The sequence below is a fragment of the Macrosteles quadrilineatus genome, unplaced genomic scaffold (assembly GCF_028750875.1).
Source record: "Macrosteles quadrilineatus isolate MER2022 unplaced genomic scaffold, UCM_ALF_1.0 Scaffold_8__2_contigs__length_117827958, whole genome shotgun sequence".
Classification (NCBI taxonomy): Eukaryota; Metazoa; Arthropoda; class Insecta; order Hemiptera; family Cicadellidae; genus Macrosteles; species Macrosteles quadrilineatus.
The window spans coordinates 45,917,538-45,936,339 of NW_026542601.1; the positions used below are offsets into that span (position 1 = coordinate 45,917,538).

General features: G+C 32.4%; 1 protein-coding gene across 12 annotated transcripts in view; it reads right to left on the bottom strand.

Moving 5' to 3' along the window:
* The window catches only part of LOC129000094 (protein muscleblind-like), a 596,156-nt gene that overhangs the window by 344,014 nt on the left and 233,340 nt on the right, over window positions 1-18,802 (bottom strand). The window lies entirely within an intron of this gene.

Here is an 18,802-nt window from a genome sequence, read left to right on the forward strand (position 1 = left end):
TATTTCTTTCTCAATTTCAGCTTCTTCAGTTTTCTCTTCTATTAATTGTTGTACAGAATTAAATCTTTCCCAATAATCTTCAATTGTTGTTATCCTGGTTTTGATTACTTCTTTTGACATGTTTTGTAGGTTTGCTAGCCATCTTTCAGCCTTAGACAACTGACCCTTCACTACTACTCTAATCTTCTTTAAATCAGTCAAACTTTCAGTGTAACTTAGGTCACTCATATTAAAATATAAATTGTAATAAATAGAATGTAAAAAAAATTTAAAACTGGTTTTCCTCGTCGCCAAACTGTTACATATTAAATAAAAGATGTGTAAAATAAAATAGGTGTATTCTGAATTGAATCCTAAATAACAATGATTGTAAACAAAAACAAAGTTAACTTATTAAATATAACATATGGTATTTTGTTAAACATACAGTATGTTAGAAAAGACACATCACTCTCAAAACTGAATCTCAAAAGTAGCCTTTCTTGTTTCACTTTTAGATTTCCAAAGTTTGTTCAGAAAAGAAAAGAGCACCTCAAGTCACGGAGCGACGAAGCTACATAATTGACGAAGTGCAAACCATATCTCGAGTCTAGTGAACATTTTGGCGAGGTGGCAGAAGTTCAAGTGTTTGACTTGTAAGACAAGATGAATATTATATGGAGATTAGAGCATTCAATCTCAACAAGAAAACTTGTAATTTATTGTCACGAATCCCTAATAAATCAATTGGTAAAAACGTTGGAATACTGTAATACCTTATTATAGTTATCCTTACATAGATCTGTGGCCATTATTTCTCCTATAGTGAACAGACACACCAATAATTATAAAGTTACATAATATAGGCCTAATCATTGAAATACTCTCCTAAAGCTTTAAGAGGTATTTGTACTAAAAACATTCCAAATACTTAGGCTACACATTTTCTAAAAATTTCTAAACATTTAATGATTAAATTTATGTTTGTTAACTCTGACCAAAGTGTTTATAGAGTAACTTAAACAATCCAACCGCCATTAGTATCTGATATTATTATATCAAACTATAGATTATTATATTTTATCAAAATATTATTTTTTTATGAAATGGTTTGGGATTCAAATCAAAGGAATTCACATATAATTTAAGTGTGAACCGACCACTAAAAACTGCTGATAATTGAAAGAAAAAAATAAACAGAGGGAAGAGTGAACAAAAAAACCTACACTCATTTTATATAGTACTAGCAGAGTACCCGTCCTTCGTACGGGGTTGGCATATAAGTATCAAATGCTTATAGCAGTTATGAGTGAGGACATGGTTTAAGAAATTTCGGTTCTTTTTGAAGTTCGTTCGCTACGCTCACTCACCTTTAGGTTGGAGCTCGTTCGCTGCGCTCACTTTCCTTCAGGTTAGCTCGTTCGCTACGCTCACTTGCCTTCAGGTTAGCTCGTTCGCTACGCTCACTCGCCTCCAGGTTGAAGTTTGTTCGCTACGCTCACTCACCTTTTGCTGTTGTCATAAATGTAAAAGAAATAATAGTGCTAGTGCTGCACCCTGTTGGTAATCCTTGTAACTTTAATGCTATTGAACATCACAGAACAGAACCAACTTGTTTAATTGAAACAGCTGTTAAGATTCAATAATTTCATTTCTCATAAGGTTAACATGGGAAACTCCAGAGCCACTGGGGCGGAGCCCGAAAGGATTTTTGGGATAAAAATATGCCTATATGTTAATCGGGAATGTGAGCTATCATCATGCCAAATTTCAGCCCGATCCGACCAGTAGTTTTCGCGTTTACTTTTCCCATACACACACACAGACACCACCTCTTTTTTATAATAGTATAGATAGAAGATAGATAGCTGCTTAACGCACACGTTTTAAGTGAATTTCTACAGGGAAGTAGCTATTACCGTAGGTGGCATTGTAAGATGTGGACACGGGACCGGTATAATTGTTTATTTTGTTGATGTACCTGGAAGCCAAAAACACTATTCGTTCATTTTTTTTATATATTTTATATTTACGTCCGTGAACTCGATAACTTGAGTGATTTTTGTCAGATTTTGATGAAATTTGGCTTGAAGATGTAGAGCAAGATAAACTTGAATGAGTTCGCGAACCAGCATGATCGGATCATAGGAACGGGACTTTATTGGGTAAACATTAGTTTTTTTTCTCATTTTTGGTACTTAAATCACAAAATTTACAATTTCTCTTCAAACCATTTTACAGAGCTTAAAAAACAAATAATTTTGTATGTTGAGCTGTGTTTTTGAGCAATCCAAACAAAAAACAGAGAGAGTGTTGAGGTGTTTTTGGGTTTCGGAAAAAATCCAAAGAAATGTAAATTCAATATTCCTATATATTTTTTTATGAACAATAAGTAAACTGTTGTAGTTTGGTTATTTATGGACACACATTGATCAAACATGACCACTTTCTTTATTTTACACTAAGCTAAACTATATAAAAAAAAACACACACACACACACTTTATCACCCGCCTAGTACCTAGCAGCAAACCTAGGTAATCGTTAAATCTAATGTAATTTAAATATATTTATGTGGGAATCAAATCAGGCAAATGGAAATTCACTTGGTATGCAGATTTGCTGTGGTGGGGGTATTTTATCAACCACAATTAAGATTCCACTAATAAAAAGAAATATTTTTGTTACGATGTTCAAATATCGATTATCTGTCAAGTAGGCCTACTTACTCTGTGTATACACATCTTCTACAATAGATTTGTTAAACAATTAAATTGTATGTAGTAATTATACAATTTTATTGAATTTTAACAACGTGTTCACCCTAATTGTTGCAAGCCACTATAATCAGGCCACAGCATTGTCCGCAAAATAACCTCAACCTTTCATCTTGTGTAGATCCGCTTACCAAAGGTTGGGCAAACTTTTCTGTTTAATTACACCACTACAAGGGCAACCAGCCAGGCAACTTGTTAATATTCCTAATATAACTTTAAAAATCTTCAAATATTCTGTAAAACTAGCTTTTAAATTACTAAATTACGGTTAACGGTGCTGTTCTATTATCTGGAAACTAATTATTTTGTTCGGTACGTTTGGTAAAGTTAGGTAAGGGCAAGGGTAAGTTATTACAGCTTCATGTCTGTACATTGTTGGGGTTAGTTGTTTGAAAATTTACCTTTAGACTTTGATGTGATGCGATATAATAGAAAATTACCTAGCAGAAGGATTAAAAGTATGTGTTCATACAGTATATATGTAACAAATATTTTAATGGATAAACTAATAGGTTTAAGGGAATATTAACGTATATTTTTGAGCTGAAATTACGTACATACAGGATTCATTTATTTAACAGAAGTTACTTGAATTTAAGCAAACGACCAATAAGAACTGTATTAGTTTGTTGACAGCCTGGAGAGAATTGTCATAATCTTGAATTTTAAGACTACATCTACAGGTTTGAGACTTATAGCTGTGGAGTACAATTTTATTTGACACAATTCTAACTAAACAGAACCTTTGCATGTAATAGTATAATTGTATTATAAATCATACCTTATTCGTTTGTAATGTATTTGGTCGGTTCAACAGTGTAAATAACAGGACGTTTACCGTGACTAATAATTAACAATCTTTAACCATTAAACAAAATCAATGGTATACTTAGGTACGATATTCAATGAATATATAAAGACCATTTCATCCAATCTCGCAAAAAGCTATTGCTGACCCAAAACTATTATTATATAATAACTAACTATTATATATAACTATTATTGTATAATAATGAAATTATGTACTGTATATGAGGGTTAATTGAACAAATAGTTATAATTACTCCTAACAAAGGTACCTCAACTGGTTTCACATAGAATCAGAATCTTAAATAAACATTTCAGAGCTAATAAAAACTCTTAGCCATCTAACTAGAATCTTAAATAAATATTTCAGTGCTATTAAAAACTATTAGCCATCTAACTAATATACAGTACATATGCTTGTCGCAGGCATAGGCCTAAATTATTTTCAAGTCTTGTCCACCCCCTGATATAGAGTTTGAAAATAAAAAAAACAAAGTCTTTGATCAGCTGACTAATGCATTATTAGATTAGGCCGCCCTCACCAGTGCCCACCTCCGGGCATGTTCTCTTTACAGAGGTTTGCAGGGGCATTGTAGGGGGGAAGGGAGGTTTGGTCGGTCAGTTAGCCTCGGGCCGGGCACTACAAGCACGTGATGTACAAGCAGAATAGGGGACATTAGAAAACATCTTAGGTAAACCTGCTACGCCAGAGTGTAGGAAATTGTTAGAAAGTCGCATTATTATTACTTCTGGTTGCCCTCCTAGATAAATAAAATGCTATTAAATTATGTAAACGTCAATCAATATCTGAACTGTCACTGATTAGTCCCGAGTGCAAAAAATACTGTAAACTGTTTGACAAAGCTTAAATAAAGGGACAGTTTGAGGTTCATAAATGAATTGGACAAATTTAACGTCAACTTTTTCAGTTGGATATCGAAAATGAGAAACCAGTTCATTAGGTTGGTAAAGTAAGGTGTTTAATCAAATGTTTGAATGTCAACTATATTGCTTGTTAGTTTTTAGATTAATGTTACACACTTCAGAGTTAATTAGGTACAAAATAATTGAACAACTAACTCACTTACCACTTAACTTGTCAAATAGATATTAGTTATAATAAATGGATTGATAAACTAAATTTTTACTATTAAATAGTTAGCGATTTTTCACGTATATCAATATTTTTAGGATTTGAGAATATATATTGTTCAATATGTTTTATTGGTACATATTTGAGTGGTAAACAAACACATAAAGTAAAGTTACAATTTCATTTTCTCCTATGAAGGTTCTACAAAGGGATTAATATCAGCTTACAGGTCTTCCAAGTATGTATTTTACTTTAATATTCAAGTTACAAAAGCACATTTAGTTGTAATCTATCAACGATACACTTTCATAATATTAACTGAACGAATTTCCAAGATCTCGTCGTCACTTTGACACAGCTAAAGTTTTAAGTTTGCATTTCATTAATAATACCTCTTCATTCCCGAGTTAGAGTTGATCTGGCCACAACACTTTCAACACTTTACACAAACATTTTCGGTTTGAGTTAAATCATTAAGAGAGTCAGTTTCTGAGGTGTTTTTCACGAATTAGACTATATTTGCGTGAGATTTTTTAAACTTCACGTGCGCGAAACATTTTTATCATACATAGTCTACAGTTGTTTCTCCAAATAAGAAAAATTTAATTACACAGTTGGTTTAGTTTAATTGTCATAAAATTCAACGAATTTATTTTATTACAAAAATGTATAACAAAGGTTATCTGTCGTATACTGTATAAGGAAACGAGTATATGAGCGAGGTGAATAAAAACTAGAGAACTCTCCCACTTGTATTATTTTGAGTGAACACTTGTCAGCAAGTGAATAAAGGAAGAGTTCACTTTCACTACAAGGGAACCATTTTCTGATGCAAGACAACTCTTAAAAACATGTGAATAAAGAAAAAGCAAACACTTGTCTAGAAAGAGAACACTCTTAGATTTACAAGTCAGGGTCAACCCACACTTGTAACTGTTCACTTGCCTAAAATGACTGCTTTCATGCATATTCGTGAACGAAAACAATATGGGATTAGAAGAAGTATAAGCCCTAACAAGTGCAAACAATTACTCAGATTTGAGGATGCAAGTGTAAATTACATTTCAGATTATTTTTGGAATGATGTTGAGAATCGAGGTGGAGCTCTGTCGAAAAGGGAAAAGATAGAAATTTTCTTAAGATATTTGAGTGACCCTGGGTTTCAAAGTGGGGTAGCTGTCGATATTGGAGTTCACCGAACTACTGTGAACAATTGTTATATCAGTAAATGTAAATAGGTTTCTGTAAATAAATATGTCTGTTTATTAATAATGAATTTATTTAAATGTTATACAAAACTGAAACTACATAATTTATTTTCATTACGTACTACAACTAAAAAAAATGTTCTCTTTAACGATAACAAACCATTAGTTTAGATAAGTAAATATTAAAACGAATACTATGTATCTATTTTGTTGCACCAAACTTAACAACGTATGTTCTTTTGATAACAAACTATAAAAACGTCCTAATATCCTAAATCTGATTACTTTGGCCGCTGAGAATTAAGCTGTTGCAAACATTAAAATTGCCCAAGTTAAATTGTTTGTTTTTATTATGAAAAACGAGTGTTCTCTTTAAAACACAAGTGTTCTCTACAAGTGATCACTTGCCGGCGCAAGAGGGAACCCTCCGTACCACAAGACAACTCTCGCGAGTGAACTCTTGTGTTTATTCACATGTTATTTAAGAGTAGACTAGACTTGCTTCGTGAACACTCTCAAGCTATCACTTGTTTTTATTCACCTCACTCAATTGTGTGTTTATTTTTGACAAATATCTTATGTTAGATATTTTTACCAAACAAACCTAACTTAAAGATCAGATTAAAATTAAAACGATAAACCGAGTTGTTTTAACTGGCTAGATTAATATGCAGCAATGCAAATAATCTGATGCAAAATACATTCATAATTAAATTATCCTAGGTTTATTATTCCTGGAAACATGAAATCGCTTTTGCCTACAGTGTGACCTCATCATTGCAACTATTTGTTCAACTTTAACCTAATATAGATAATTACTATTTAAAACAATATTGAGATTTTACATACACATTGTCTAGTATTATGTGATAATCTAGTGAAATGCTAGTCTTTTAATAATTACATCTTGAAGATTGTATCCTGTCTATGATCGTAATCATTGTTTAAACGACGTAACTTTAATATATTTATTTGTAATCTGTGTTATTCAACGCACTTGTTAGTCTAGTGTGAGAACACTATACTAATCCAAATCAAACTAATTGTGTCATGTTTGGGAATGAGTTTGAGGTTAATCTATTATTTTTCAATCGATGATGAAGGTTGTTATTCCAGCCTAAATAAAAACACGTAACAAGCACACGAAATAAAAAAAATCATAAGACGTTGAATATCTTACAGTTAAGTTCAAAATTAAAGTCATAAATAAATAAAAACATGAAACAGTGGCGAGACGTAGCGCAGTTCTGGTGGGGTCCCTTATTCACATTATGCAGGTTCGGCCAAATTGGACTTTCATGACTATGCGCCACCTTGCACCAGAGAAATATTATTTCTCTGCCAACTCAGCTATTCTCTAAGTAGGTTTTGGTACAAATCTCCTTTATTAAATATTAATACGAGAAAAGCTCAGTGGAAGTAATATTACATTTGAACAATCAAAGCGCATATATATGAATAACAGGAATAAAAGGAATAAAAGATTACAAATTGAATTACATTTTAAGTAATGTACCTGAGAACAATCGCTTGATAACTATGAAAATGTAAATAATGACTATATTAAATTTAAAATAATCTGTGGCTTTTAGGGTGGGGGTGATCTTGAGTAACGGAGTAATTATCACTTTTTAAATTTTAAGTAGCTCAATCTTCAACCAAAACATTATCATATGAATCAAGGATGATTGGCGATTGGTCAAATTTGAACCCAGAACTCCTGGGTGGTAATCCTGCTCTAAATATTATAACAGGCACCTCCCAGCACATTAGTTAGGTTTAAAATGTGAACAAAAAGCAACAAAAGTTATATGATAGTACAAGTCCCGGTTATTTACAGTTTTTCTGTCATAAGAAGTAGTCTATTTTAACTGCTAATGCTCCTACTTGATTGTTACAGTAATACTGATGGTGCTTAGTAGGGAAATGAAGGAAGGGTGAGTGCAAGAGTTATTGATATGATTTTGTTGTTTTTTGTCGTGATGTTCCAGAAGGGTGAAAACTAGTTGTTTTAGGACTATATTACTTTCTTCAAATCGAATCGCATTATACGTTTTTATAGAACAAGCCCAAACTGGTATGATGTTTGAAAAAATACCTTTTTTCAGAAATAGCATTTACCCATTAAATTGTTCTGAGAGGTAAGCTGATAAGGTTGAATCAAATTTGAATTAACATTCGTGGTAGCCAATAGGAAATTACAGGGGATGTAAGGGGGGGAGGAGAGAGCAAGAGAAGGACAGATTGTGGGGGAGGGGGGGGCTTAAACCCCTCATTAATTGACTAAAGCTAGGGAAGTTAGCATCACTGACCTAATTGCCTAGGTTGACCCGAATTTCCTTTAATTGGAACATTCGTATGATTTATCATGCCCAACTAGATTTGCAGTGGAACGGTCGATTTGAAAATGAATTTGTTTGATTATGCTGAACTGATACGCCCATCTTAGTGTTATAATATTTAGTTGCAAGTATATGATACCATTCGACCCTTTATCCACCTAATAAAGCAAACTAAATACAAATCAGCGAACAAAGTTATAGTTTCATTTAATGCCACCATAAATCAACATAAATGTAAACATGCTTTGTAAAATTGGAATTAGAAAAAGATACCATATATTTATAGTATTTACAAGAAAGGGGGTTCCCGTTAAAAGAAAAATTATGAACCTAAATAATACTGAAAGAAAATTAAAAATTAAAACCTAAGCTCATATTTTTGGAAACATTTTAATGCGAGAAGATATTTTGCAACTACTTTCAATGATCAATGAAATAATATATATGCTATATTCTGTATTATAATGATGAAAATAAACTAGAGACTGAGCGAACAACCCCTGGACATAAGGGTAAAGTTTTGTTTGACATCTCCACTCAAAACTCACCCTTGTCCTTTCATCTGGCCGGGATCCGCTTACAAGAGCACAACTTTGTGTATAATTACGTAACAAAAAAAAAACACAAAACTGCTTGACCCAACTTTAACTGTTACAACACTGTTTTATTTTTTAATGTTCAGGTTTCCTAAGGAATATTAATATGTAACAACAGCTCGCTTAGGACTGAGTAGAAAGAATCATTAGCATTTAAAATAATATATACTGTAAAACACAAAAACCTACGTATCTTTGTAATTATTGGATAATTGATTAGAGGCTGTTAAAAAAGGTCTAAAACTAGGTAAAATCTACTACAACTATCGTACAATGTAAAAAGAGGAAACCTAAACTGAAAACTGAAGTAAAAGAAAGAATATATTTGAAATAATATTTAAGATTTTAGTTTACAAATCTCCTCAAACTAACTTTCATCCGTGGATGACAAACGTAAACACAAACGACATTACTTGGATAAAGATCTGCAAGACTGTGACACGGAGTTGTGTTTACGTCAGAGGTTTTAATTAAAACTTTGTTTGACGCGAGTAAATAGTCTGCTGCGTTTACGTTGAAACTACTGTAAACACTGGATATGCCAATAGTGAGTGAAAGTATTACAGGGAGAGACACTTAAATACAATGAAATATGGTTAGAGATTGTGGTAAACGAACAAAACTGGCGAACGTTTTACTTAAGCAGAAAAAAAGTTGTTACCAAACATTAAGGTATAAAAAAAAATAATCTAGGGTTTTTATGAATTATTTTTTGTTAGTTTTAAAAACTACGATTTTTAAAGAAATACATGAAAAGAAATTATTGTTGTGGCTCTTAGATAATAAGTTATAGGATCTCTAGGATAAGAGGATACAATAAGATAATGAAAACATTGTGCCATTTGATTGAATGGTAAACTCTTTAAGTCTCTTAATACAAGTTGATTTTTTCACATAGTGTTTTGATCTTGGACTTGAAAAAACGTTATCACCAGTTTACTATTTGACGACACGAATGTGTAAAGGTATCAATATTAATAAGATACTGTTAAGAGAGAAAATGTATTAGCATTTAATAATATACAACAGCAATGCAATAAAAAGCATTGGTCCAGACAATGGTTGTGTTCAAATACAAAACTGAAATATTTTCATATTTGTTGGTAATGGGTGATCTCTAGAAAATTAACTTCATTCTATAAACGGCTTCGCAACAAGAGATTTAGAATCAAATTGAGACAAAACGGTCATCATACAAACAAAATACTCACTTTCCCTAATAGTGGTGAATCACTATTACTCTAAAACAAAACAAAAAAACAAGGTTCATCAAAACAAGACGGTTGTTTTGCCTCTGAAATCTTAAAAGTTGACAGAAGTGTGTCTAACTCCAGTTTATAACTAAGTTTCAAAGATAATTTACTCCAAACCTAATCAGGGCGGACGCTGGATAAGGGATTCATTCAAACTTTTCTTCTTAAGCTGTGGTCCTTGGGGCAAAAATAACATAATATTTCCGGAGTTTATGTTTTGTAAAAAAAGAAATAAAAAAAAATATCACACAATTATTGTTTAGCATTATAATATTTGTTATAACAATTTACTGTCATGCTGTCATTACAAATGAAATATACAGGGTGATTGAAAAGTCTGGGTACGGCTTAATATTTCAAAAAATAATGCAGATAGAGCTAAAATACTTGGTACAAAGTTACAGGGCATAAAACTCTATTTTAACACATATTCAGTGATTCAATAACTCTTCAGGGGGACGTCCCACAAGGAGTCAGAAGAAAATCTTAAAAGGAAGCATAGGTCAATTTGAAGGTCTTTTTTAGTAGAATACAATGCCGCAAACCGCACTTCAAAAGGTTGATCCTGCGCAAAATGGCAGATGTTCAAAGATTTCTTGAATCAGCCATTTTTAATCTTTGAACGGCTGCCAATTTTTACTCAGGCATTCTTTTGAGCTTGAATTTACGGCATCGTAATCTAAAAGTGAAGACCTTTAATTTGATGTGCATATCGACCTATTCTTACGTTAACAATTTTCTTCCGATTCCCAGGGCTGTGCCCCCTGAGGAGAAAGCGTATAATAGCAATGTAAATTAAATGAATCTTTGAACAACTGTCATTTTGCACAGGATCAACCTTTTGAAGTGCGGTTTGCGGCATTGTATTCTACTAATAAAGACCTTTAATTTGATGTGCATATTGACCTATGCTTCAGTTTAAGATTTTCTTCTGACTCCTGGTGGGCCGTCCCCCTGAGGAGGTAGCGGATCACTGGATATGTGTTAAGATAGATTTATATGCCTTATAACTTGATTCCAAGTTTTGTAGGTCTACGTTTATTATTTTTCAAAATATTAAGCCGTACCCAGACTTTTCAATCACCCTGTATAAAAAAGGATACATCTGTAATATTTAGTAAATTTTTTACTTGTAGTTAACAGTTGAAGTGTTTAAATTTAAATGTTTGATGTTATTTTTTATTATTAAAACAGTTATCAACTAAAGAAAAATTAATTCCATAATGTGATAGGTAACTGACTTGAATATATTACGATACTGCATAGCTAAATGGTTGTCATTAAAAGAATTCTGACTTACCAAAACATTCAATGAGTACTTTAAATCAGTGCCATACCTGAAAAATACATCATATTAGGTTTGGGGAAAATGATTTTAGATACATAGAAATAAATAATTTTAATAAGTATGAATTAATACTTTAGAAATTACAAAACACACTTAAACACTATTTAAGTAAACCATTAAGCAAGAAATAGTATATTTAGTGAATTAAAGAAGAAAACACAATATAAAAATGCCAATGAAATGTGTCCAATTACTGTGTATTGATTAGTCATAAAACGTAGTGAATTTATAACCATTTTACTTATTTAGCTTGAGGAGGTAAAGAGTACAATTTCTAAATACTTAGTACTGTAATGGACTTCACGAACTGTGACGTTGCAGCCGAGCATTGCAAATATTGTCCACCTTTACTTCCACTGTCTACATCAGGTAGAGAGGCTAAGCAGACCTGACTGTCGCACTTTGGAGATTGGACCAAGAGTTAAGTAACGTTCTTGACTAAAATACTTCTTTTTGGACTTCTCCTGCAACATCTACCTTAAGAAATTCAATAACTCAACAGAAGTTAATCTTGTCGCTGAAGAATATTATCTGTATTCCATTGTTACTGGTTAGTCGTTAGTAACTAAATCAAAATTTTGTCACTTGCAATTTTAACACGAAACTGATTCAAAAGTTACAAAACAATATTCAAAAACAGCCTTTTACAGTAGTTGTAATTTTATTTTATGGAAGTAATTAGGCAAGGTACTTTGCTAACCCTGGTAATTAGTGGCCTGAAATACCATACAATTTTAAAAATTAATGTGGCACCAACACGAAATTAAATATAAAAAAATCTTAATTTGAGAGGCCAAGTTAGGCAAAGCTAGTCCTCTCTGCCTCTAAGTTCTGATTATACATATTTATTTAATCATCAAACAAGGTTTTATCTATGAATACCAACCCTTTGTATTCATTGATTTAGTTGAGTAAAAGTCAAAAAGTACATACACATATGAAGCTTGATGTTTAAAAACGATAATACAAATCCAGTATATATATCTTATATATTCAACTGTTTTTATTTAATTTAAGGTACAGCCCCCATCCCAACGATTAATTAACCCCTCAAAAAGGTCTTAAGTCAAATAAGATATTCTGTGTGAAAAATTAACTAAATCGGTATCTACATAAAAGTTGCTCAGCATTTTAAACACCATGCTAATTTATAAAATCCAAATTAGACGATTTCACTTTTTTATTCCAAGTGAAATCATTCATTATATTGATGACGATGTGTAAATTCCGTCATTAGGAGTGTTTTCACTTTTAATTCAAAGTATCACATTGATAAGATGGTGACAAACAGTAATGCCACGATAAGACTCAGGCTCTGCAAAGACATTTCCAATACGTCGACAGGTCCAATCCTGATATAATGATGTGTTCGCCATAGCGGCCTAACAGTGGCATTGACTGCTCCCTCGATAAATAACAACGATGTTGACAACATTTACTTTTAACTTTAAAGACCACATTTAAGGTCTTCTTGTGTGCTTTATTCGTGGTTAAGTTTTGTAAACATTTGTGTGTCAGTATTGACTAGAAGTATTAACGATCGTGGACTAATAAGTATAACGTGAACTAATGACTAATAAGAATCGTGGAAGATGTTTTCGAATCACGTATCGCTGAAACTAGATGTTGTTTTTCTATCAGAACATTATTTATTGTTATTGTGACTTGTGCTACAATAACAAGTTATTGAAGACAGTTCTGTATCGATTGGTAATTATTTCAGCTCCAAAGTTTCGCCAGTGGAGGTGAATTTTTCAGCAGACGAAAGCGTAAAACGCTGTTGTAAATGTCACCCCTGAGATAGGGGAGTCCCGTCTTGTGGTGGACATCAAATATTACACGTCTTTGGGAGTGGGATCACTCTCATACTGGATACGATGGACTGTCTCTAGTTATGGAAAATGCGCTATGATAAAAATAATTCAATTCGATTGATTCACTCTGATTAATTTCTTAGTTCAAATTATTATGAACAAAAGGCGAACGAGGGATAGTATAACAAAATAGACTCAAAGCAAATACCAGGGTTCGTATAAAAAATGTATAGTTCGAAAAAAGGTGTTTTCCAAGAAGGTTGTATGAACCAAAACATATTTCGTTGAATCAATTTTTAAAATTTTTATAGTAAGATCCTGTTAAGTACCGAACAACTTAAGCTGTTTAAACAGCAGTAATCAGTGTAAAGTTTTGTTTAACATCTTGTCTCTTGTCCAGCCTCTCATCTGCCCCGGGATCAGCTTACAAGGACTGCAAAACTTTGTGTATAATTACTGCACAGACACATAAAACTGCTTGACCAACGCAACCACAGTTAATAAACTCTCCTGGAGTATCTCAGGGGAACACAGTGTAACTACATACTACATAGGTAGATTGTCCTAAAACAGTAGTACAGGGTATTAGAAACAAGGGAATAATTTTATTTAACAGCAAATTTAAAACAGTTCTGTTATCATAATAATGCAAAAATGATTACTGTTACATTATTCCAACCAAACTAAATAAACTATTCCCACGTACTCTCCATTGTTTGCAGACAAATCTAGTGGTCTGATTTCGACCTCTGACCATTTGGACCTCGCCCTCACCCCTGGTGATCTACCAGCACCTATGTTGTACACTTCGCGTCAGTTCAACCTGCCTATACCATAGTTTATACAATATTGTTACTCAGAGGTTCACGAACAAACCCTAAACGAAACCTTCTTCGTACAGATATCACAGATCAGCTTTCATAATATCAAAGAACGCACATAACTTTTTCTTGCACACTACATTTTGATACTGAGATCAGTAAAATTTTTGCTTGGTCAAATTTCATTCACAGCTGGTGTATTTTATTTTTGGCTAACTGACTATGCCACAACACAAGTCATTTGAGAAGAAACCATAGACATTCACTATTTAGGTGATTTTACAGACTATTAAAAAAACTCTTCATAATTACTGAAATCTTCACAGTTAGTTTTTGCAGTTACTGTATCTGTATCTATATTTGTTTTAAATTTTCTGTTATGAAACAGTTTTCATGTTTCAAAGTCGCTTGGTAATTTATTTAATTAATCTTATATCTTGTTATAATGTGTCCAATAATTTATGACCTATTATAAATATATTTTTGTTTTTGAAAACTTGTTATGCACCATGTGTTTAGAGGCTACAATAAGGAAAGGGGTCAGTTCTCTTCGAAATGTTACCACGATAGCCGGTCAATCATCCAGTGTACTTTATTTGATAATATTTACCATAATAAAATCACATAACCCCTAAGGTGTTATAAAAACATCCAGCTCAGGAAAACAGGTAATAAAAAGGACATAAATAACGTAGTCGGTAACCATGGTCATGAATATAGGAGAGGTGGTAATAACGTCTTCAGCGTTAACAGACAAGGGATCATGCACATTTACCCTAACGACTAATTATATACTTCTATCATAAACTATTTTGGTATTAGCACGTCAAGAGCTAAATATTGTAATGTTGATGTCAAGTGTATAAAAATGCGCAGAACTAGTTGATAATATTTTTTTATACAGAACTGTATTGGGTTGTACCTGAAAATGAGGCATGACTGTCTTTGGAATACCAAGTGTATTCGAAAGATGTATTTCCTTCCGTACTAGATAACATTGAGCCCCGATTACGGGAATAATTAGGAATTTTCATCGACCTATTTTCAACCTTGGATGACAAACTTCACAAACGACATTACTTGGATAAAGATCTGCACGACTGTGACACAGTGTTGTATTTCCGTCAGAAGTTTTAATTAAAACTTTGTTTGACGCAAGTAAATAATCCGTATTTACGTTGAAAGTATACAAACAGAAACACTGGTTATGTCAACATCCGTGGAAAATATATGTTCTAGCGAAAGTGTTAATAGAAAATGCATTTTTGGTTTTGAAGTAAAGTTTCTTATTCATAAATAAAACTGGAACACTAGACTCAAATATATAGTATTAGGAATACATGCAGTGGTGAAATAAACTTGAGTTTCAACCTAATTAAAGGATAATCATAAGAAATTTACTGATATGCTCACCTAAATAAAAAAAATATTAAACTAATCATCATAGTGTTTATTTACTCTTTTATTTATACGTTCTGTTTAGCCTACTTTGTTATCGTCGAAAACGAAAATAAAATTCATTTGATCTTTGAAAATTCTAATTAAATAGAAAAAAAAATGCTAAAGACTAATCTTAGATATTGTATATAAATATTGTTAATGAAATATGATCATAATTATATTACTCTGGTTTAAGTTATGAGTTTTTGAGTTATTAGTATTAAGTCGATTTATTGCTAAAAATTTGATAACACTAACAAAGTGGACACAAATAAACTCATAGGTTTAAAAGCGGTAAAAGTTAACTAAGCATAACTAATGAATCAACTATGACCCAATGTTCCACTAAGGACAGTTGTTAAATAAAAGAAAAATTAATAATATGTAGTAACCTTTTAACTATGAAGTATATTAAAATAATAAGCATCGTAATCTTTGTTCAGAGGAAAAATAATTGTCAAATACACATATTTTTCTAAACTTATTATGGGTTTTCATTACAGTAATGATTCCGGTTTAAAATGAAGATTCAAAGATAATTTTCTTAACAGCTAATCGGAGCAGACCCTGAGTGAAAAGAACCTCTTAAACTTCCCTTCTTGAGTCGTACTTAGGCAGAGGTTCCATAAGTTTTCTGAGAAAAATAAACCACTCTAATTTACTATTCAAGGAAAACTAGAACGTTTTACCAATATGGTTGCAACACGAAATTAAAAAAAATTGAGAGGCCAAGTTAGGCAAACCTAGTCGTCTCTGCCACCAAGTTCTGATTAAACATATGTATTTAATCATCAAACATATTTAATCAATGAATACCAACCCTTTGTATTCATTGATTTAATTGAGTAAAAGTAAAAAAATACATACACATATGAAGCTTGATGTTTAAAAACGATAATACAAATTCAGTTCTTATACATTCAACTGTTTTTATTTAATTTTAAATACAGACCCCATCCCAATGATTAATTAATTAACCCCTCAAAAAGGTCTTAAGTCAAATAAGATATTCTGTGTGAAAAATTAACTAAATCGGTATGTACATAAAAGTTGTTCAGCATTTTATACACCATGCTAATTTATAGAATCCAAATTAGACGATTTCACTTTTTTATTCCAAGTGAAATGATTCATTATATTGATGACGATGTATGTAGATTCCCTCATTAGGCGTGTTTTCACTTTTAATTCAAAGTATCACATTGATAAGATGGTGACAAACAGTATTGCCTCGATAAGACTCGGTCGTCAAGCTCAGTAAAGAAATTTCCAATACGTCGACAGGTCCAATCCTGCTATAATGATGTGTTTGCCATAGCGACCTAACAGTAGTATTGACTGCTCCCTCGATAAATAACAAAGATTTACTTTCAACTTTAAGGACCACATTCAAGCTCTTCTACTGTGATTAAATCAAAAGTTTTATTCGTGGTTAAGTGGTGTAAACATGTGTGTGTCAGTATTGACTAGAAGTATTAACGATCGTGGACTAATGACTAATAAGAATCGTGGAAGATGTTTTCCAATCACGTATCGCTGAAACTAGATGTTGTTTTTCTATCAGAACATTATTTATTGTTATTGTGACTTGTGCTACAATAACAAGTTATTGAAGACAGGTCTGTATCGATTGGTAATTATTTCAGCTCCAAAGTTTCGCCAGTGGAGGTGAATTTTTCAGCAGACGAAAGCGTAAAACGCTGTTGTAAATGTCACCCCTGAGATAGGGGAGTCCCGTCTTGTGTGGTGGACATCAAATATTACACGTCTTTGGGAGTGGGATCACTCTCAAACTGGATACGATGGACTGTCTCTAGTTATGGAAAATGAGCTAAGTTAAAAATAATTTAATTCGATTGATTCACTGTGATTAATTTCTTAGTTCAATTATTATAGACAATAGGCGAACGAGGGATAGTATAACAAAATAGACTCGAAACAAATACCAGGGTTCGTATAAAACAGGTATAGTTTGAAAAAAGTTTTTAAAGAGGGTTGTATAAACCAAAATTTATTTCGTTGAATCAATTTTTAAAATGTTTATAGTAAAATCCTGCTAAGTAGTGAACAACTTATGCTGTTCAAACAGCAGTAATCAGTGTAAAGTTTTGTTTGACATCTTGTCTCTTGTCCAGCCTCTCATCTGCTCCGGGATCAGCTTACAAGGACTGCAAAACTTTGTGTATAATTACTACACAGACACATAAAACTGCTTGACCAACACAACCACAGTTGAGAAACTCTCCTAGAGTGGCTCACGGGAACACAGTGTAACTACCTACTACATAGGTAGATTGTGCTAAAACAGTAGTACAGGGTGCATAAATCATTGCACATGTAATAAATAAATAATCAAGCAACTTAGAAACAATGGAATTATTGTACTAAACAGCAAATTTCTGTAAACAGCAAACAGTTCTGTTATCATAATAATGCAAAAAGAATTACTGTTACACTTTTCCAACCAACAGCTCCACAGCTGTATAACTGACATTTTTATAGTTATTTTTTGCAGTTGTTTTAAATTTTCTATTCAACGAAACAGTTTTCATGATTAAAAGTCACTTGGTCAATTATTTATTTAATCTCATAATGTATCCAATAATTTATCACCACCCTGTACTATATTTTTGTTTGGGGAAACTTTTTATGCACCATATGTTTAGAGAATGCAATATGATCCCCATAAGTGAAGATGTCAGTCTCTTTAAAATGTCACTACTATAGCCAGTCAATCATTTAGTGTACTTTATCTGATAATATTTACCATAATAATCTCACATAGCCCCTAAGGTGTTATAAAAACATCCAGCTCAGGAAAACAGGTAATAAAAAGGACGTAAATAACGTAGTCGGTAACCATAGTCATGAATATAGGAGAGGTGGTAATAACTTCTTCAGCGTTAACAGACAAGGAATCATGCACATTTTATTCAACACAGTACAACTACCCTAACGACTAATTATATACTTCTAGCATAAACTTTTTTGGTATTAGCACACCAAGAACGAAATATTGTAATGTTGATGTCAAGTTTATAAAAATGCGCAGAACGAGTTGATAATATTTTTTTATACAGAACTGTATTGGGTTGTACCTGAAAATGACTGTCTTTGGAATAGCAAGTGTATTCAAAAGATGTATTTCCTTCCGTACTAGATAACATTGAGCCCCGATTACGGGAATAATCAGGAATTTTCATCAACATTTTCAACCTTGGATGACAAACTTCACAAACGACTTTACTTGGATAAAGATCTGCACGACTGTGACACAGTGTTGTATTTCCGTCAGAAGTTTTAATTAAAACTTTGTTTGACGCAA